Here is a 17,733-nt window from a genome sequence, read left to right on the forward strand (position 1 = left end):
ATATTTGGCATGACATTTCAAAATGTCTCACTTTCAACATTTGATATGTTATCTATATTATATTGTGAATAAAATATGAGTTTATGAGATTTGTAAATTAATCCATTACTTTTTTATTCACAATTTGTACAGTGTCCCAACTTTTTTGGAATTGGGTTTGTAATTTTGTCCCAGTCATTTGTTTTAATTATACTTATTGATCTGATTTTTTATTTTTTTGGATGTATCTATACTTACAGTATTTTAGCCACTAAGGGCCACACACCTCATATAAAGTCCCAAACTTTTTTTCATTTTCAAAATGTGTACATATAACATCAGTATGCAATATAATGAGATAAAAACAATGGACTGTAGTAAATCCAATGGAACAGTTGTCTAGCAAAGCAAGATGACACCTGACATGTTTCGGACTTGTTGAAAGTATTGTCCTTCTTCAGAGGTGACAACAAACTTTGGCAACGAATCTAAACATAAATATACATATTAATACATATGATAAGTACATACATCAAAACAGTACATATATTCTGTTCTGCTGGTATCTTTATAACATAGCGCAGTACTTACATGCCCAATAGGAATTGATTTGGTAGTCCAGTGATAATTCACAAAAAAAAACATATAGATGATGAATGCTGGTGCCTGTTGGGGAAGGAGCTAAAAGCAGAGTTCTGGCATTCAAAAACGACTTTGGGCCATCCACTTACTGACATTCGCCTGCAAAAAAAATGGATAGTCCCGATTTTTTTTTTCTTTACTTAGCGTACCTTGTTATTGAAGAAAATATACTTACCTTCCTTCTACGTCTTCCCTCTGCGGCCGCGGCCCGCGCCGTCACTTCCTGCTTGCGTTGACTCCTGGAAGCTGAATGTCATCACTCCCAGGAGTCAATGCGCATGCACCGGCCCTGCCCGTCAGTTCCGGTGGAGGCGCGTCATTCCCTGCTATACAGCTTCTGGGCATGCCCAGAAGCTGTGCAGGGATGACGTGCCTGCCCCGGAAGTGATGAGCGGGGCCAGTGCAGGGCATTCTGGAACGAAGAGGACATGGAAGAGGACCCCGAAGAGGACGCCCTGGCTTCAGCTGTGCACACCTGAGATGGCAGAGCTGGACAAGAAATTTTCAAGGTAAGTATTTCTTCTTACAGGTAAGTGCGACCTGGGACAGTTCAGAGGCTATCCATTATGAAATATACTAGCCCTGACTGTCCCGGGGGTATTTTTATTGAAAAAACATTTCCAAGGCCGGAACTCCGCTTTAATGCTAGAAAGGCTGTGGCAGGTGCGATGTAAAACTGAAAAGCCAGCTATTAGTACACAGGTCTCAAGGATCCGGGGCAGGTAATAATTGCCTATTGCCCTATGGTCAGCTGTTGCATCTGAAAACATAACAAAACCGAGTGAGTCAATAGTTATGTGTGTATTCTTGGATACAAAAATGTATATGATAGATGATAATCTATCTAGGGCTTTAAAGCAATTATAAACAGTAGGGGTGACAAAGGGCACCCTTGCCAAGTGCCCCAGAAGATTCAGAAGGAGGGGGATTTGTATCCAAAGAACAGTATTTCACTGAGGCTGAGGGTCCATTACATAGTTTGTCGATCCAACACAGAAGAGGGTCAGCAAGACCTCTGTGATCTAGGGTTGTGGAGATAAGACCAGGAAAGCATGTCAAATGCTTTCTGGATGTCCCAGGAAAGCATCATCATCGGTTGTGATCTTCAGTGTGCCGTGTGAACGAGGAGAATTGTGAAAACGGATATTATCCTCAGCCTGTCTGAGTGGTACAAAGCTCTTTGTGGTCCAGGGGGTAGAGAATCATTTTTAAGTGATTTGTGAGTACTTTAGCTAAATTTTTTTACATCAATGTTAAACATAACCAGCAGGGAGTCACTATGTCCCTTAGCTTCTGACTCCCATACATTTTTTACCCTAAATTGGAACTAAAGTTCCGCTGATACATACAGTGAACAGACAGGTTTTTCATGGCAGAAAAGACATGCAATGTCAAAAAAGTGGATTCCAAAAATTTGCTTGCAGTATTATGTTGGATTTTCATTTAAAGTTAGTAAGATTGTCCACTTCTGGAATATTTATTATACTTGGAATGCAGCCTCTAATAAAATAAAATTTTTAAAATAAAATTTGTAACCACCTAGGAGAGCTATAAGGCGTATTTGTTTTATTTTACAGAAATAAAGTCAAGCAACGAGCCCACTGGAGTAACATGTCCAACATGCTTTTCTAACAATCTCACTTGTGAACCCGAAAGAAATATGGAATGTCGAGGAGATGAGTATAACTGCATTCTGATAACCACTGAAACAGGTAATACTCCAATGGGATCTACCTGGAAGCAGTAAATGGCTTTGACACTAAGAGCAGGAGCAGATCAGAGACCAGATTTGTTCACTTCCGGTTTCAGAGCTGTTGTTTCCTGGCTACTGTGGCCTAGCAAAGCAGCCAATTAAGCACCTATTGTGCTTGATTAGCTGCAATGGAGGGCAGGGAGGGGACATTAAACATCTAACAGACCCCCCATTTTTCCATAAGGTACAAAGTCCCACAGGGATTTTAAGGGCCTAGGCCAGCCAGGAATGTAGGTGCAGTAAAAATAGTAGATAGTATATAAAAAAATTGACAATTTTACAAATGGGTAAAAGAGTGAGGGGTAGCCCCACCCAAATGTTAAAATAAAATAGACACAATGCCAAACATGAGAAAATATGCTCGTGGTCTAGTACAGTGTTTCTCAACTCCGGTCCTCAGGGCACACTAACAGGCCAGGTTTGCAAGAAAACTGAAATACATCACAGGTGATATCATTTGCTGCTCAGTGATTGCAGTATTCTAGTCTGCATCTCCTCAAGGTAATACAAAAATCTGGCCTGTTAGTGTGCCCTGAGGACCGGAGTTGAGAAACACTGGTCTAGAACATATAGTTGGTCTCATATAGTAAGAGATCAAACTAATCTCAGTTCATATAGACATCCCGACATGTTTCGAAACCTTATGATGATTTCTTCTTCAGGGGAAGATCAGAGCACAAAATATTCTTCTACAAATGCAATAATACATGTGTAGCACTGCCCCCTAGAGGACTGCTGAGAATTGCACTTTCTGGATTCCCCTGGGTTACCCTTAGCAACTGATAGCAGACAAATAGCATTTAAAGTCCTTGGCTCAGTCAATAATCAATCCAGGGGATGTTGTTTTTTTGTATTTTATTTAGAGCTGGTATAGGAGAAGGGATGAGTGGGGTACTCCAAATATGAACTGTGCACAATTCTGAGGACAACTAGCTGCAGTGTGCTGCAAGGCCGCTGCTTCACCTTGCCACTGAAGTGAAGATAGAAAGTATGATCCTGCTTAAGTTACTCTTCAGGGTCCTAACTTGGCACCCCCTTTCTCACTTGCTGTGTGTGCTAACACCTGTCCACTGTAACGCTTCTGCGTTTCTTATATGGTGTGGATTTTCAGCTGCAGAAATAGTTCCACGTCAGTAGTCATGTAAGAGATATTCTGAGATACCATTCCCAACCTCAATGACTCATCATGTGTGGAAGGTCTTATTTCAGCCAGTAAATACACACAATTAGCAAGCTGGTTCCTAGTGTGACTTTATGTATGTGGTAACACAATGATGAGGGTTTGAGGGATAGGTTGAGTGAAGGTGGTAGGTGATAGACACTTGAAGGTGAGACAGTAGCAGATGGATGCAGGAAGGTTTAGCAGTCATGTATGGTAGCAGATGACAGAGTAGCAGGTGGACATACAAGAGTGATCAATCCAGTGCAGGAAAGTAGCAGTAGCCTCAAGAGCTAGCAATCTAGTTATGCAGATGTGATAAACAGTCTTTACTATGCAGAGCTAGATAGTGTAAGCTTAGTATAAGTTTATAGAGAATTCCCCTGCGGGGTACTTAGCACTATTAGCGATACAGCCGAAGGGTGGTTCAGGAGAGGCGGATGATCCAGTAGCGGGATACAGGGATCAGCGCAGCGAGGTTCCTTCAGCGAGGTGAGCTTGCAAGCATGGAAGCTTCAAGCAAGGTTAGCATCCAGGTAAGGGTGTTTGAACGAACACATGTGAGTGAGAACCGGCGCTTTAAATAGCCATCTAGTCCGGCGCTGGGTGATGACAGCTCCAGTCTTAAAGGTGTATGCGCACCTTTCCAAAAGTAAATGGTGGGGCGCATACACTTGTGGAAAGTGGAATTTAGGGTACCAAAGGTACCGGAACATTACATCCACTGACTCTCCACTGGCAAGCTTCCCGGTACTCACGGACACTGTTTTTCCCAAGGTTGCTTCTGCCTCAAACTCTACTTGTCAGCTTCCTGGGCCTCCTAGCTCAAGACCACACTTTTAGCTCACTAGGCCGAACGCCTGTGACCACCTTTCACATCAGACAGGAGGAGAGACAGCCGTCAACTTCCTCCTGGGACTTGGCATCCCGCCCAAAGACACCCTGTCACATGTGCCCTTGGCATTTATAACATATCCCAGGATGCACCACTGCTTGTGCCAACCCACTGGGATAGCCATAAAAGCCTGTATGTCACTGGCTGGGTTTCCTCCACTGTCCAACAGGCTCCCCTATTGGATACAGTGGGGACACTCCCTCAGCCCAGATGAATCACACCCTGGACACATGTAACAGGCCTAACTACTGATCAGGCTCCCCTGATAAGCACATGTAGCAGATAATGCTTTACCTGCTACTCCCCTGCCTAGCACCCATCTAGGAGGGTGCTATACATGTATTAGTATTGTACATAAAAGTAAAACATTTAGACCAAAAAGCATCCATCAATGTTATTGGAACATACAGGCAGGCCGCCATACTTACAACATGGAGGTGTGTCAGTATTTTTATATGGAGGGTCGGCCAATCTCTGACACATATATGGAGATGTTCTATGTTTCCCACATCTATGGTCAGTTCTCTGCTTACTCCCTGTGGAATCGGTATGATACATGGCTGCTGATCCAGGCATACTTGTAAGTCTTTGTCCACATCAACCCCACTTGTGGATGGTTCTCTATATTATACCATTGGCATATATTGATACATTCTTCCTTTTCATCTCTCCCCCCCCCCTTTTTTTTCTCAAGATGGGCTCCCTTTGGGGCGGTTTATGTGAGCAATTCCGATAGGCATACCAGCGGACATGCAGCAACTATAGCTAGCTGCTGTAGGCCTGGTGCTATCTACCAAATACTGTTTGTTGTATATTATACTTCAGATTCTTCAGTGTCTTCCCTATCTCTCTACCCCAATCCCCCCTCTCCTCTTTTAGAGAGGACAGCTTCAAGAGCCCTGGGCGACCATCCATATAAAAATACTGACACACTTTCATGTTGTAAGTATGGCGGCCTGCCAGCATGTTCTAGTAACTAATCGATTAATGCTTTTTGGTCTAGATGTTTTACATTATATACAATGCTAATATATGTATATTGCATTCGTAGAAGAATATTTTGTGCTCTGATCTTCCCCTGAAGAAGAAAACCTCATAAGATTTTGAAACATGTCGGGATGTCTATACGATTAGTTTGATCTCTTACTATATGAGACCAACTATATGTTCTAGACCACAAGCATATTTTCTCATGTTTGCCATTGTGTCTATTTTGTGTAAATTATTGGGTCAGGGCCATCTTTAATACAGGGCAAAGGGGACAGCTGCCCTGGGTCCAGTCATTGTTGTGGAGCCCAAAGCAGCAGCCCCTTGAGCCCGCACTGCCTGCAAAGTAATAAGTGGATTTTAGAGGGCCCAAGAAAATATTTGCCCAGGGTCCAATCAATATTAAAGACAGCTCTGATTTGAGTGGGGCTATCCCTCACTCTTTTACCCATGTGTACAATTGAATAAAATTGTTGAATTTTTTATATGCTATCTACTATTATTACTGTACTTACCTTCCTGGCGGGCCTATGCCCTTAAAATCCCTGTGGGACTTGTTGTGTGCTCTTTGTTTTGTATAATTTTGGGATGTGGCAATTGTGTCGCCATTAGCCTTGACACTCACCTACTTGCAACTGTCTACATGTCTCCATACAGAGGACACCTGTCACCTGACCATGCTATTAGATATGGGGATTGTTAACCTTTTTTTTTTTAATTGAAAATATTTTATTAGAGAAATAGACCCGGTACAAAAGATGGATAATTTAGAAGTTAAATACCCCAGCTATATGAAAGCTTAGAAGTGGTTTGCCAACATCCCTGTAAACTGAACAAGCAGAATGGGGGGTCCCCCTAGGGTGTGGGACTTTACCGGCAAACACACTTCCACAAGTAGATAAAAATAAGTTGTTTTATTAAACAAGGTTTAAAATTGATCTTACATAGATCGAACGGGTATAAAGGTCACATAGATTGTACAGATAGTGTAGATGGGTATAATTAACAAAAAAGAAATGAGGAGAATTGTATTGTATATACTCAAAGGTACATATTAGCTTCTTGAAGGAAATCCTCCCACCCGACGCGTTTCAGGCACGCAGGCCTTTCTTCAGGGGTCTGAAGTGGGGAGATTTGTGATTTCCTGTAAGCTACTGAAGAAGTGACAAGATAGTCACGGCTGTTAAATGAAAGGAAAGAAAAGAGTTCCGCTGTGCAGGATACCGACGTGGGCGCCACTGGGTCCCTGAGGCTGTAGGTCCTCCCGTATGTGGCCCCAGCGAGGATGCCTAGGTTGGGGTCACACTGGCGTCTTCTGGTAATTGTCTCAGCACCTATGCTTAAAGGGGTTGTGGAGTATCTGTTCCACTGAGAGTCGAAAGGTAGAGGAAGTTTTATTTGTTTCTTGTAGTATTTGTATCCAAAAAGGGACTTAATGCCCGAGGGAGTAGAGAATTGTGTGGTTGGTTCCCGATGGGTGAAGGACGAATGGTCCTGGGAGACTGATATTGTTCAGAGGTGATGTAATTTTTGTTATGGGAATAGGTCTCCCTGTTGGTTCCTTAGGGAGTAGTTGCGGATGAATTTGCAGTGTCAGTGCTGACACTGCAAATTCATCCGCAACTACTCCCTAAGGAACCAACAGGGAGACCTATTCCCATAACAAAAATTACATCACCTCTGAACAATATCAGTCTCCCAGGACCATTCGTCCTTCACCCATCGGGAACCAACCACACAATTCTCTACTCCCTCGGGCATTAAGTCCCTTTTTGGATACAAATACTACAAGAAACAAATAAAACTTCCTCTACCTTTCGACTCTCAGTGGAACAGATACTCCACAACCCCTTTAAGCATAGGTGCTGAGACAATTACCAGAAGACGCCAGTGTGACCCCAACCTAGGCATCCTCGCTGGGGCCACATACGGGAGGACCTACAGCCTCAGGGACCCAGTGGCGCCCACGTCGGTATCCTGCACAGCGGAACTCTTTTCTTTCCTTTCATTTAACAGCCGTGACTATCTTGTCACTTCTTCAGTAGCTTACAGGAAATCACAAATCTCCCCACTTCAGACCCCTGAAGAAAGGCCTGCGTGCCTGAAACGCGTCGGGTGGGAGGATTTCCTTCAAGAAGCTAATATGTACCTTTGAGTATATACAATACAATTCTCCTCATTTCTTTTTTGTTAATTATACCCATCTACACTATCTGTACAATCTATGTGACCTTTATACCCGTTCGATCTATGTAAGATCAATTTTAAACCTTGTTTAATAAAACGACTTATTTTTATCTACTTGTGGAAGTGTGTTTGCCGGTAAAGTCCCACACCCTAGGGGGACCCCCCATTCTGCTTCAAAAGATGGATAACATCATAACACTTAGAGCTTTTACATATAACAAGATTTCGATGATGTGCAACAATACAGCATTTAACTTGCTAATAATGAATCCAGAACAGAAAACCCAAATGGATAAAGGGGTTGTAAACACAAGAGGGAGGGGGTAAGTCTTGGTGCAGATCGAAAAGGAGAAACAGGAGCAAGTGCTACAATGGAGGGCAGGAAGGTCAAAACGACTTGAGAAGAGGCCAGATATAACTAGTGAGAAGTGTGGAGTAACCATAATCCTAGTATCCCTCAACTGGTGACTAATTGGGTATAAGATGCGGAAGGCCAGCTAGGGCGACCATAGCTTGTTGAATTTGTCAATGGAATCCTTGGCAATAGCTGCTAACTCTTCCATGTTATAAATTTCCTCTACTACAGTAAGCCATTCAACAATCGTGGGAGAGTACAAGGTTTTCCAATGTCTAGAGATGAGAAGTTTAGCTGAATTTAAAAGGTGTCCGGTTAGGGATCGTTTGGGCAATCTCTTTGGGCAATCAGTGACATGTAAAAGGCAATAGGCTGGAAAGAATTTCTCATCAGTTCCAGAAATATACCCTATTATTTTACAAAATTCATTCCAAAAAGGGTTCAATAGTGGGTTACTAACCTTTTTGCGAGAGCAATACAGGTAAATGCAAAAAAATAAATAAATAAAAAAAAACGAAAAGAAAGAAAAGAAAATGTCAAATCATATGAAAAAAATAAATAAATAAAATGAATAAAAAATGTAAAAGCACCCCGATTGCCCCTGTACACACACAAATACAACCATATAGGGTGTGCAAGTGTATATACAGTGCATTGCAAAAGTATTCGGCCCCCTTGAACTTTTCAAACTTTTGCCACATTTCAGGCTTCAAACATAAAGATATAAAACTGTAATTTTTTTGTGAAGAATCAACAACAAGTGGGACACAATCATGAAGTGGAACGAAATTTATTGGATATTTCAAACTTTGTTAACAAATAAATGCAAAACGTTACGTTTGGCGTAAAAGCAACACAGCTCATCACCCTGAACACACCATCCCCACTGTCAAACATGGTGGTGGCAGCATCATGGTTTGGGCCTGCTTTTCTTCAGCAGGGACAGGGAAGATGGTTAAAATTGATGGGAAGATGGATGGAGCCAAATACAGGACCATTCTGGAAGAAAACCTGATGGAGTCTGCAAAAGACCTGAGACTGGGACGGTCTTCCAACAAGACAATGATCCAAAACATAAAGCAAAATCTACAATGGAATGGTTCACAAACGCTCTCCATCCAACCTCTCTGAGCTCGAGCTGTTTTGCAAGGAGGAATGGGCAAAAATTTCAGTCTCTCGATGTGCAAAACTGATAGAGACATGTTGTAATCGCAGCAGGTGGCGCTACAAAGTATTAACTTAAGGGGGCTGAATAATTTTGCACGCCCAATTTTTCAGTTTTTTATTTGTTAAAAAAGTTTGAAATATCCAATAAATTTCGTTCCACTTCATAATTGTGTCCCACTTGTTGATTCTTCACAAAAAATTACAGTTTTATATCTTTATGTTTGAAGCCTGAAATGTGGCAAAAGGTTGAAAAGTTCAAGGGGGCTGAATACTTTCGCAATGCACTCTAAATATAAATTGCACCAGTATCATCACAGTGAGAGCAAAAAATATAGGGCAATCACTATCTCTAAACTAGGGATGCACCGATACTTTTTTTTAGTACTCACCGATACCGATTTTCAATACCTATTATTTTGTTTACAGTTCTGCTGTCAGCAATAGTACAATGCATTGAGACGGTATTTACAAATTAAATACATTTTTTTTATACTTTTTTCAATGTGAAATGTGTAAATATATGTTAAAGGTGTAAAAATATTAACAAACTAAGCAAACAATAAGAACGTTTAACCACTTTACCACTAAGCCTATTTTTGACATTTTTTGTTCACAAGTTAAAACCAGTATTTTTTGCTAGAAAACTACTTAAAACCCCCAAACATTATATATATTTTTTTAGCAAAGACTATGGAGAATAAAATGTCGGTCATTGCAAAATTTTTTGTCACGCGGTATTTGCGCAGCGGTCTTTAAAACGCCATTTTTTTGGAAAAAATTAGAAAAATCACATTTCACTGCATTTAAAAAATACTAAACAGTAAAGTTAGCCCATTTTTTTGTATATTGTGAAAGATGATGTCACGCCGAGTAAATAGATACCCAACATGTTACGGTTTAAAATTGCGCCCCCCCCCCGTGGGATGGCGACAAACTACGGTCAATAGAGATCTCAATCTGCGACGCTTAAAATTTATTTAACGGTTACCAGTTCAGAGTTAGAGTGTAGCTCTTTGTTTTTAAATTATTGCCCACGCTCTGGCGATCGCGGCGATACCTCACATGTGTGCTTTGAACAGCGATTTCATTCGCGGCTCGACTTGCGTATACGTTTTTTTTTGTGCGCGAGCTAACGGTGACGGGGGCGGCTAAATTAATTTTTTTTTTTCCTATTTATTTTTTCTTTTTTTTAACTTTATTACAGGTTTTTTTTTAAAAAAAAATCTGATCACTTTTATTGCTGTCACAAGCAATGTAAACATCCCTTGTGACACCAATATGCAGTGACAGGTACTCTTTATGGAGGGATCGAGGGTCTAAAAGACCCTAGACCCCTCCACTACACTTCCCTGTATGCAAAACGCCAAAAACGGCATTTTTGCATACAGCCGTTTTTTAAATCTGCCGCCTTTTGCAGCACAGTAACCCGGAAGTGACGTCATGGACGCCGCCTCCGGGTTACGTCATCGGAGACCCGATCTATGCCATTTCCGGCATTCATCGGGACTCCATCCAGCCGGCGGACGTGCCGGCTGGGTGCTCGGGGCTCCCGGTGGGACGGGAGCCCCGAGCAAAGCCAGGGAAAGCGGCGGGAGGGGGGGATGTCCCCTCCCGCCCCCCCAGGTAACGATCGAGCGGCTCCCGAGCCGCATCAGTCATTACCAACGGAAAGCCGACCGTCGGCTTCAAACAACGGTACCGGGATGGTGTCTCTAGCTAGAGGCATCATCCCGGTATAACCCCTTAAAGTCAGCCGACGTAGGTCTACGTGGCTAGACGTTAAGTGGTTAAGTTGTTAATAGTATATAAAATAGAAGTGAAAAAAAAAATCAACAGGAAAATAACAATTAAATGGAGAAGGAGAATAAGGAGTTAATTAAGGCTGATTAGAGTAAATTAAGGGTTGAATAAGGGGTTAAACAGGGGAACATTTAATAAGAAAACTTGACAGGTTGCTCTAAACTGAATTCATCTGCAGATTGAATAAACAATGTTTCTTTTTATCTTTCTGTTTCAGCCGCTGAGCAATGTTGTTGATAAACATTGCCCGGCTGTTTTTTTGTTTTTTTTTTGACAGCTCCAATTGCTGAGACTTAGTATACACTTTAGCTGTCAACAGGGGAACCCCACTGACATCTGAATGAATCATCAGTTGTTAGGCATGCAGCAGCCCAACACCTTAATTACTGATTATTTCCGGCTTTTTTTTTATTTTTTTACATTTCTACTGTCAGTCGGGGAATCCCGCTGACAGCTGAAAGAACCAAGCCTGAAGGTATGCAATAAGGAGGAAGGTATAGGCAGACAAATTAGGGCCATCATCCCAAAAATTAACATAAATAGAAAAAGACAAACCCCCCAAATAAAGGGATTATGCAGGTCAAAAGTACCATCAAGCAAAAAAAAAAAGGCATCAAAAATGTATTGTGTAAAAAAAAAAAAAATTGCAATATTTTATTTAAAGGGAAGTATTAAAAGATAATGAATGGCTGGTGTAACAATTAGACATGTGCAGAACGAAAACATGAATTTTATTATGTTTGTTTCAATTTGTTTTTTACATAATACAGAATTCACATGGGGAAAACAATGGAGAAACAGGACTATGCGATACTTAATGATGTAAAAAGAAAACAAAAAAAAAAAAAAAGTAAAAAATATAATAAAAAAATTCTATAAACTTTATTAATACAAATGGCCTAACAGCAGCATAATAAATAAACATAAAGGATATATAATACAAACTATATAATTTCTCTAGTGGCTGGAATTGTCTGCAAGAGGCCCAAATGGGTGAAATGCAGTTGCATATGTGGACAAGGAGACCCCAAAGGGGCAATTATATAGTTTTTATTATATATCATTGTATGTTTATGTATTATGCTGCTGTAAGACCATTTGTATTAATAAAGTTTACATCTTTTTATATTATATTTTTTGCTTTTTTGTTTCTTTTGTTTTCTTTTTACATTATTAACAAACAATAGAACACATGGTGTTCAAAATTAATTAATGGGACTTTGAATGAGGTGTGGCCAGAGTGTGAATGTTAATATAGTGTATACATATGCTGGTAAGCAAAACAATGTATAATAGATCAACATTTCACATTTATTAGTAGACATAACATGGCAGTAAACGACAGCATTACAAATCATTACAAATCAAGGTACAAAGGACAGTAGATGGACATACATGGTAGGTAAAAGCCATAGGGGGTATATATGATAATAAGAGTAGTTAAATAAACCCATACACAATAGAACAGGCAAAAAAATGAATGAATGTAAACTGGTTGGATGCATGATGTAGCAAACCAATAGTGAGTTTAGATACATGATGAAACTTGTAAATAGTGGTTGCCTCATAAGCTCGACGCGTTTCGTGAAACTATGTTCACTTCTTCAGGAGCAGGCATGGTTAAGATGTCTAAAAGGATACAAAAGAATAAATGTTGCATCCAACAAGACGGATCTAATAAGAATGTTGAATGGGAATGTAACTTACATGAGGATATTGGCTGTCAGTGAGGGTACAGATCCCCCAGTGGTAGGTCCCTGTTGGGAACTGAGAGAGTGTGACCCCCCGCACAGAGCCAAGGAGGCGTGGTCCATATAAACAGTGAAGATCTTCATAAAGGGTCTTGGAGGGCCAAGCTCGGTATTAAGATGAAACTGTATAAAAGTATAACAATAGTAAGTTATGTATTAACATGAAATTGTGTAAATGTGGTGAGCTGGCCCAAAACCAAGATACCAGGGTGTGTAGGTGAGGTCAGATCAAAACCAGGATACCAAAGGGTGTGAAGAAAGTGTGTGTAGAGGCTGTATAGCAGCCGACCAGGGTAGGGTGAAGGGTAAAAAGGGTGGGTAAGTATGACAAAGCAAGACTAAAAACAAAGACCCAATAATATAGTGCTGACGCAAACAAAAGAAAACTGATACCAAAAAATGTGCACGGAAAATCTATTAAAGAAGAAGTGGTGTGGTCATAAATACATGCCTGGGTAAGGTGCAGAGGGGTGTGTAAAAAGGAGGACCTACGCGGTGCTAAGGTGGGGGGCAGCTCTCAGCGTCACGGTGCAATTCAAAGTAGTAGGAGAACCGTCGGGCATACATCTGTTGCCCAAGACGGTCTCCCCATTATGAATGCCGATGGAATCACGTGTAGGAGCGTTGGCGCCAATGAATGACGTCACGCTCCGTGCGGAGTGACGTGACGCCGATGCGTCGTGGCCGCGACTGAACCAATTGAGTATTGAGTATCACGTAGTCCCGTTTCCCCATTGTTTTCCCCACGTGTATTCTGTATTACCTATTAGGATAGATACCCTGCCAGTTTTTCACAATTTTTTTGGAACTTAGCTGATCTATATATTGTTTTTTACATAAATTTGATTAGTTAAATTAGTTTAATTAGTTGAATTCATTTTCAGAATTTGTTTAGTTTATTCAAGTTCGAATCTATTCAAATTTTTAAAATTCAAATTGAATTCAATTCAAATTGCATTTGAATCTAATTCCTTTAAAATCAAATTTATTCTATTTGAAATTCAAATTTTGGAAGATGGTTATATTCTTTCTATTCCATTCCATTCTATTATTTTTTTCTATGGTATTCTTTATTTTCTAATCTATTATTTTCTTTTCTATTATATTTCAACCTCATTCTGTTTGAAATTTGAATTTCGGAAAAGGTTGTTATATTCTTTCTAGTCTAATCTATTCTATTCTATCCTTTTCTATTGTTTATTCTATTCTTTTCTATTCTATTATTTTATTTTCTATGCTGATCTTTTTATTCTATTCTATTGATTTTTTCTTTTCTTTTCTATTCTATTCTTTTCAATTCTAGTCAATTTTCTTCTTTCATTTTCTATTATAATCTTTTCTTTTCTATTCTAGTCAAATTCAAATTTATTTTATACAAATTTTGGAAAATGGTTATATTCTTTTATTTTCAATTTTATTATTTTCCATTCTATTCTTTTCTATGTAATGTTCTGGTACCTTTGGGTACCCTAATTACTCTTTCATAAGTGTATGCGCCCCACCATTCTCTTTTGGTAAGGTGCGCATAGACCTTTAAGACTGATGCTGTCATCACTGAGCGCCGGACTGGATGGCTATTTAGATCGCCGGCTCTCACTCACATGTGTTCGTTCAAACTGCTTTGTGCCTTGATGCTAACCTGTCTTGAAGCTCTCATGCTTGCAAGCATACCTCGCTGTCGGAACCACGATGCGCTGATCCCTGTATTCCGCTACCGGATCATCCGCTCTTGCCGAACCTCTCCTCTGCTATTAGTGATAAGTACCCCACAGGGGAAACCTCTATAACCTTCATACTAAAGCTTACACTATCTAGCTCTGCATACTAAGGACTATTACTACATCTGCATTATCTAAGATTGCTAACTCTTGAGCCTACTACCACCTGTTCTTGCACTGGGTTGATCTCTCTTGTATGTCCACCTGCTACTCTGTCATCTGCTACCATACATGATTGTTAAACCTATCTGCAACCCATCTGCTACTATCTTACTTTCAAGAACATTTCCTTTCAAGTGTCTGTCATCTACCATCTCTACCCAACCTGTCTCTTCAGCCTATCATCACTGTGTTACTATATACATAAGTCACTCTAGGAAACATCTTATTGAGTGTGTGTATTTACTTGCTGAATTGAGATCATCCACACATGATGAGTCATTGGGAGTTGGGATTGGTGTCTCAGCGTTTCTCTACATGACTACTGAAGTGGAATATTTCTGCAGCTGAAAATCCACATCATACATAAAACGCAGGAGCGTTACAGATTGAATGAACCACAAATGGATTCAGCAGAAATAACCACTCAGATGACACAATTAAAACAGCAAGTAACTGCGTTAATACACGCACTTGCTGAATTAAAAGAAGACAATCAGGCTCTGTCGCAGCAGGTAATTAGACTGACACAACTTACCACTGCTCAGTCCCCTGAACCCAAAATAAATCCTCCTTTGGTATTTACAGGCGATCACAAAAAATTTCGCGAATTTAAAAACGCATGTGAGTTACTTTTCTTGCTAAAACCCCGTACCTACCTTACTGATCACATTAAGGTTTGTACTATTATTTCTTACCTAACAGGCGATCCTCGGGCCTGGGCAGACTCTCTTTTTTAGAAAAGCGACCAGCTTCTCAACTCCTATGCCTTGTTCCTAGCAGAACTCACTAGCCTATATGATGATCCCAATAGGCAGAGTACTGCCGATCTTCAATTAAGATCCTTGAAACAAGGTAGGAGACCTGTAGAAGACTTTGTCGCAGAATTCAAGAGATGGACCCTTGATTCAGAATGGAATGATGCATCTCTGAAAACCCAATTTAGGCTTGGCCTATCAGAGGCCGTTAAAGACAAGCTCGCCCGAGGGGATCTGACAAAAACCCTGGATGCATTGATACAACTCAGTATCACCATAGATAGAAGACTACGAGAAAGAAAGGCTGAGAAAATGGGAATGCCATTATCCAGTTCTTCTCGGATTTCGGCCGTTGACCCCGTTCCTATGGAGGTAGGAACCATACGCCCACCTCTATCAACTATGGAAAGAGCCAGAAGACGATCTGGTAATCTCTGCTTGTACTGTGCATCCCCGGATCACAAGATAAACGTCTGTCCCCTAGTCTACAAAAAGAAGGGTGAGTGTTCACATGTCCTCCTAGGGGGATTGACAACTTCAATCACTAACCCTTACCTTTCTGTTTGCTTAACATTACAGTGGGACCAGAACAGGATTACTACTAAGGCCATGATTGACACAGGATCTTGTGGAAATTATATTGACATATGTTTTGCTGCTTTAAATAAAGTTCCTATTATTTCTAAACTTAAACCTGTCTCAGTGAGTCTTATTAACGGTGTTCCTTTATCCTCTGGTCCGATCACTGATCAGACACAGGCACTCCTAGTCACTACTAATGGGTCTCATATGGAGACCACTACCTTCGATCTAATACCTTCACCCCACTTTCCCATTGTGTTGGGACTTCCCTGGTTGCACACACATCAACCAACCATAGATTGGAAGGAACGGACCCTGGCCTTCCTCTCTTGCTATTGCGAGGGTACGTGTAACCTCCCGTCTTTCGGGAAGATCCTGTCTGTGGTGACAGATGAGATTGCACCACTATGTTATCAGGATCTCTCTGAGGTTTTTCTTGAGAAAAATGCTCAAGCACTACCTCCCCATCGAGACTATGATTGTAGCATTGATCTACTCCCAAATAGCAAATTGCCGTTCGGTCATGTTTATCCTCTTTCACAGGATGAACTTTCCCATCTCAAAGACTATTTGGATGAGAATTTGAAGAAAGGTTTTATTAGACCTTCCACTTCTTCCACAGCAGCAGGACTCTTTTTTGTCCGCAATAAGGACTCAAGTCTCAGGCCTATCATCGACTATAGGCAATTGAATGCTATTACAATAAAAGATCGCTATCCTCTACCGCTTATCCCTGAGCTCATTGAGCAGGTGCGTGGAGCTACCTATTTTTCAAAATTGGACCTGAAAGGAGCATACAATCTCATTCGAATCCGTGATGGACACGAGTGGAAGACTGCATTCAGAACCAGATACGGATTGTTCGAATATCTTGTAATGCCATTCGGGCTATGCAAAGCCCCTGCAGTTTTTCAACGATTTATAAACGATATTTTCAGAGACCTACTAGATGTCTGTGTTGTGGTATATCTGGACGATATACTTATATATTCACGATCCCTGTCTGAACACATAAGACATGTAAGACTAGTATTATCGAGATTGCTTGCACACAACCTTTATGTTAAACTGAAAAAATGCTTGTTTCATAAAGAAGAGGTACTGTTTCTAGGCTACATCATATCCAAAACAGGAATCGAGATGGACATGAGTAAGATATCCTGCATTCAGGATTGGCCTACACCAACCACACGCAAGGCGCTACAGCGATTCCTTGGATTTTCTAATTTCTACAGGAAGTTCATCAGAAACTTCTCTGCCATTGTGAGACCCCTCACACAGCTCACTAGCATTAAAAAAACATTCAAATGGTCAGATGAAGCAAATAAAGCTTTTCACCTGTTAAAGACAAGGTTTACTTCTGCTCCCATACTACGCCATCCAGACCCATCCCTCCAATACATTCTGGAAGTAGATGCGTCAAACATGGCAGTAGGAGCAATACTCTCCCAACGACCAACTCACACTTCACCACTTCATCCAGTCGCCTTTTTTTCTAAATCCCTAAGCAGTCCAGAGATAAATTACCCCGTGGGTGAAAAGGAACTGCTTGCTATAAAATTGGCTCTGGAGAATTGGCGACATCTACTCGAAGGCATCCAATTACCAATACTTATATACACGGACCATAAAAATCTCCAATATCTTCAGACTAACAAAACTCTCTCTCACCGACAGGTACGATGGTCACTATTCTTTCTAAGGTTTAACTTCCTAGTGACCTACACACCTGCAGATAAGAACAAAAAGGCGGATGCACTATCACGACTAACTGAAGAAAACTACTTTGAAATCCCTTCCGTTCCTATAATACCTCACAAACGCATTATTGGAGTTGTCCG

This window comes from Pelophylax lessonae (assembly GCF_965119305.1).
Source record: "Pelophylax lessonae genome assembly, chromosome: 12".
Classification (NCBI taxonomy): domain Eukaryota; kingdom Metazoa; phylum Chordata; class Amphibia; order Anura; family Ranidae; genus Pelophylax; species Pelophylax lessonae.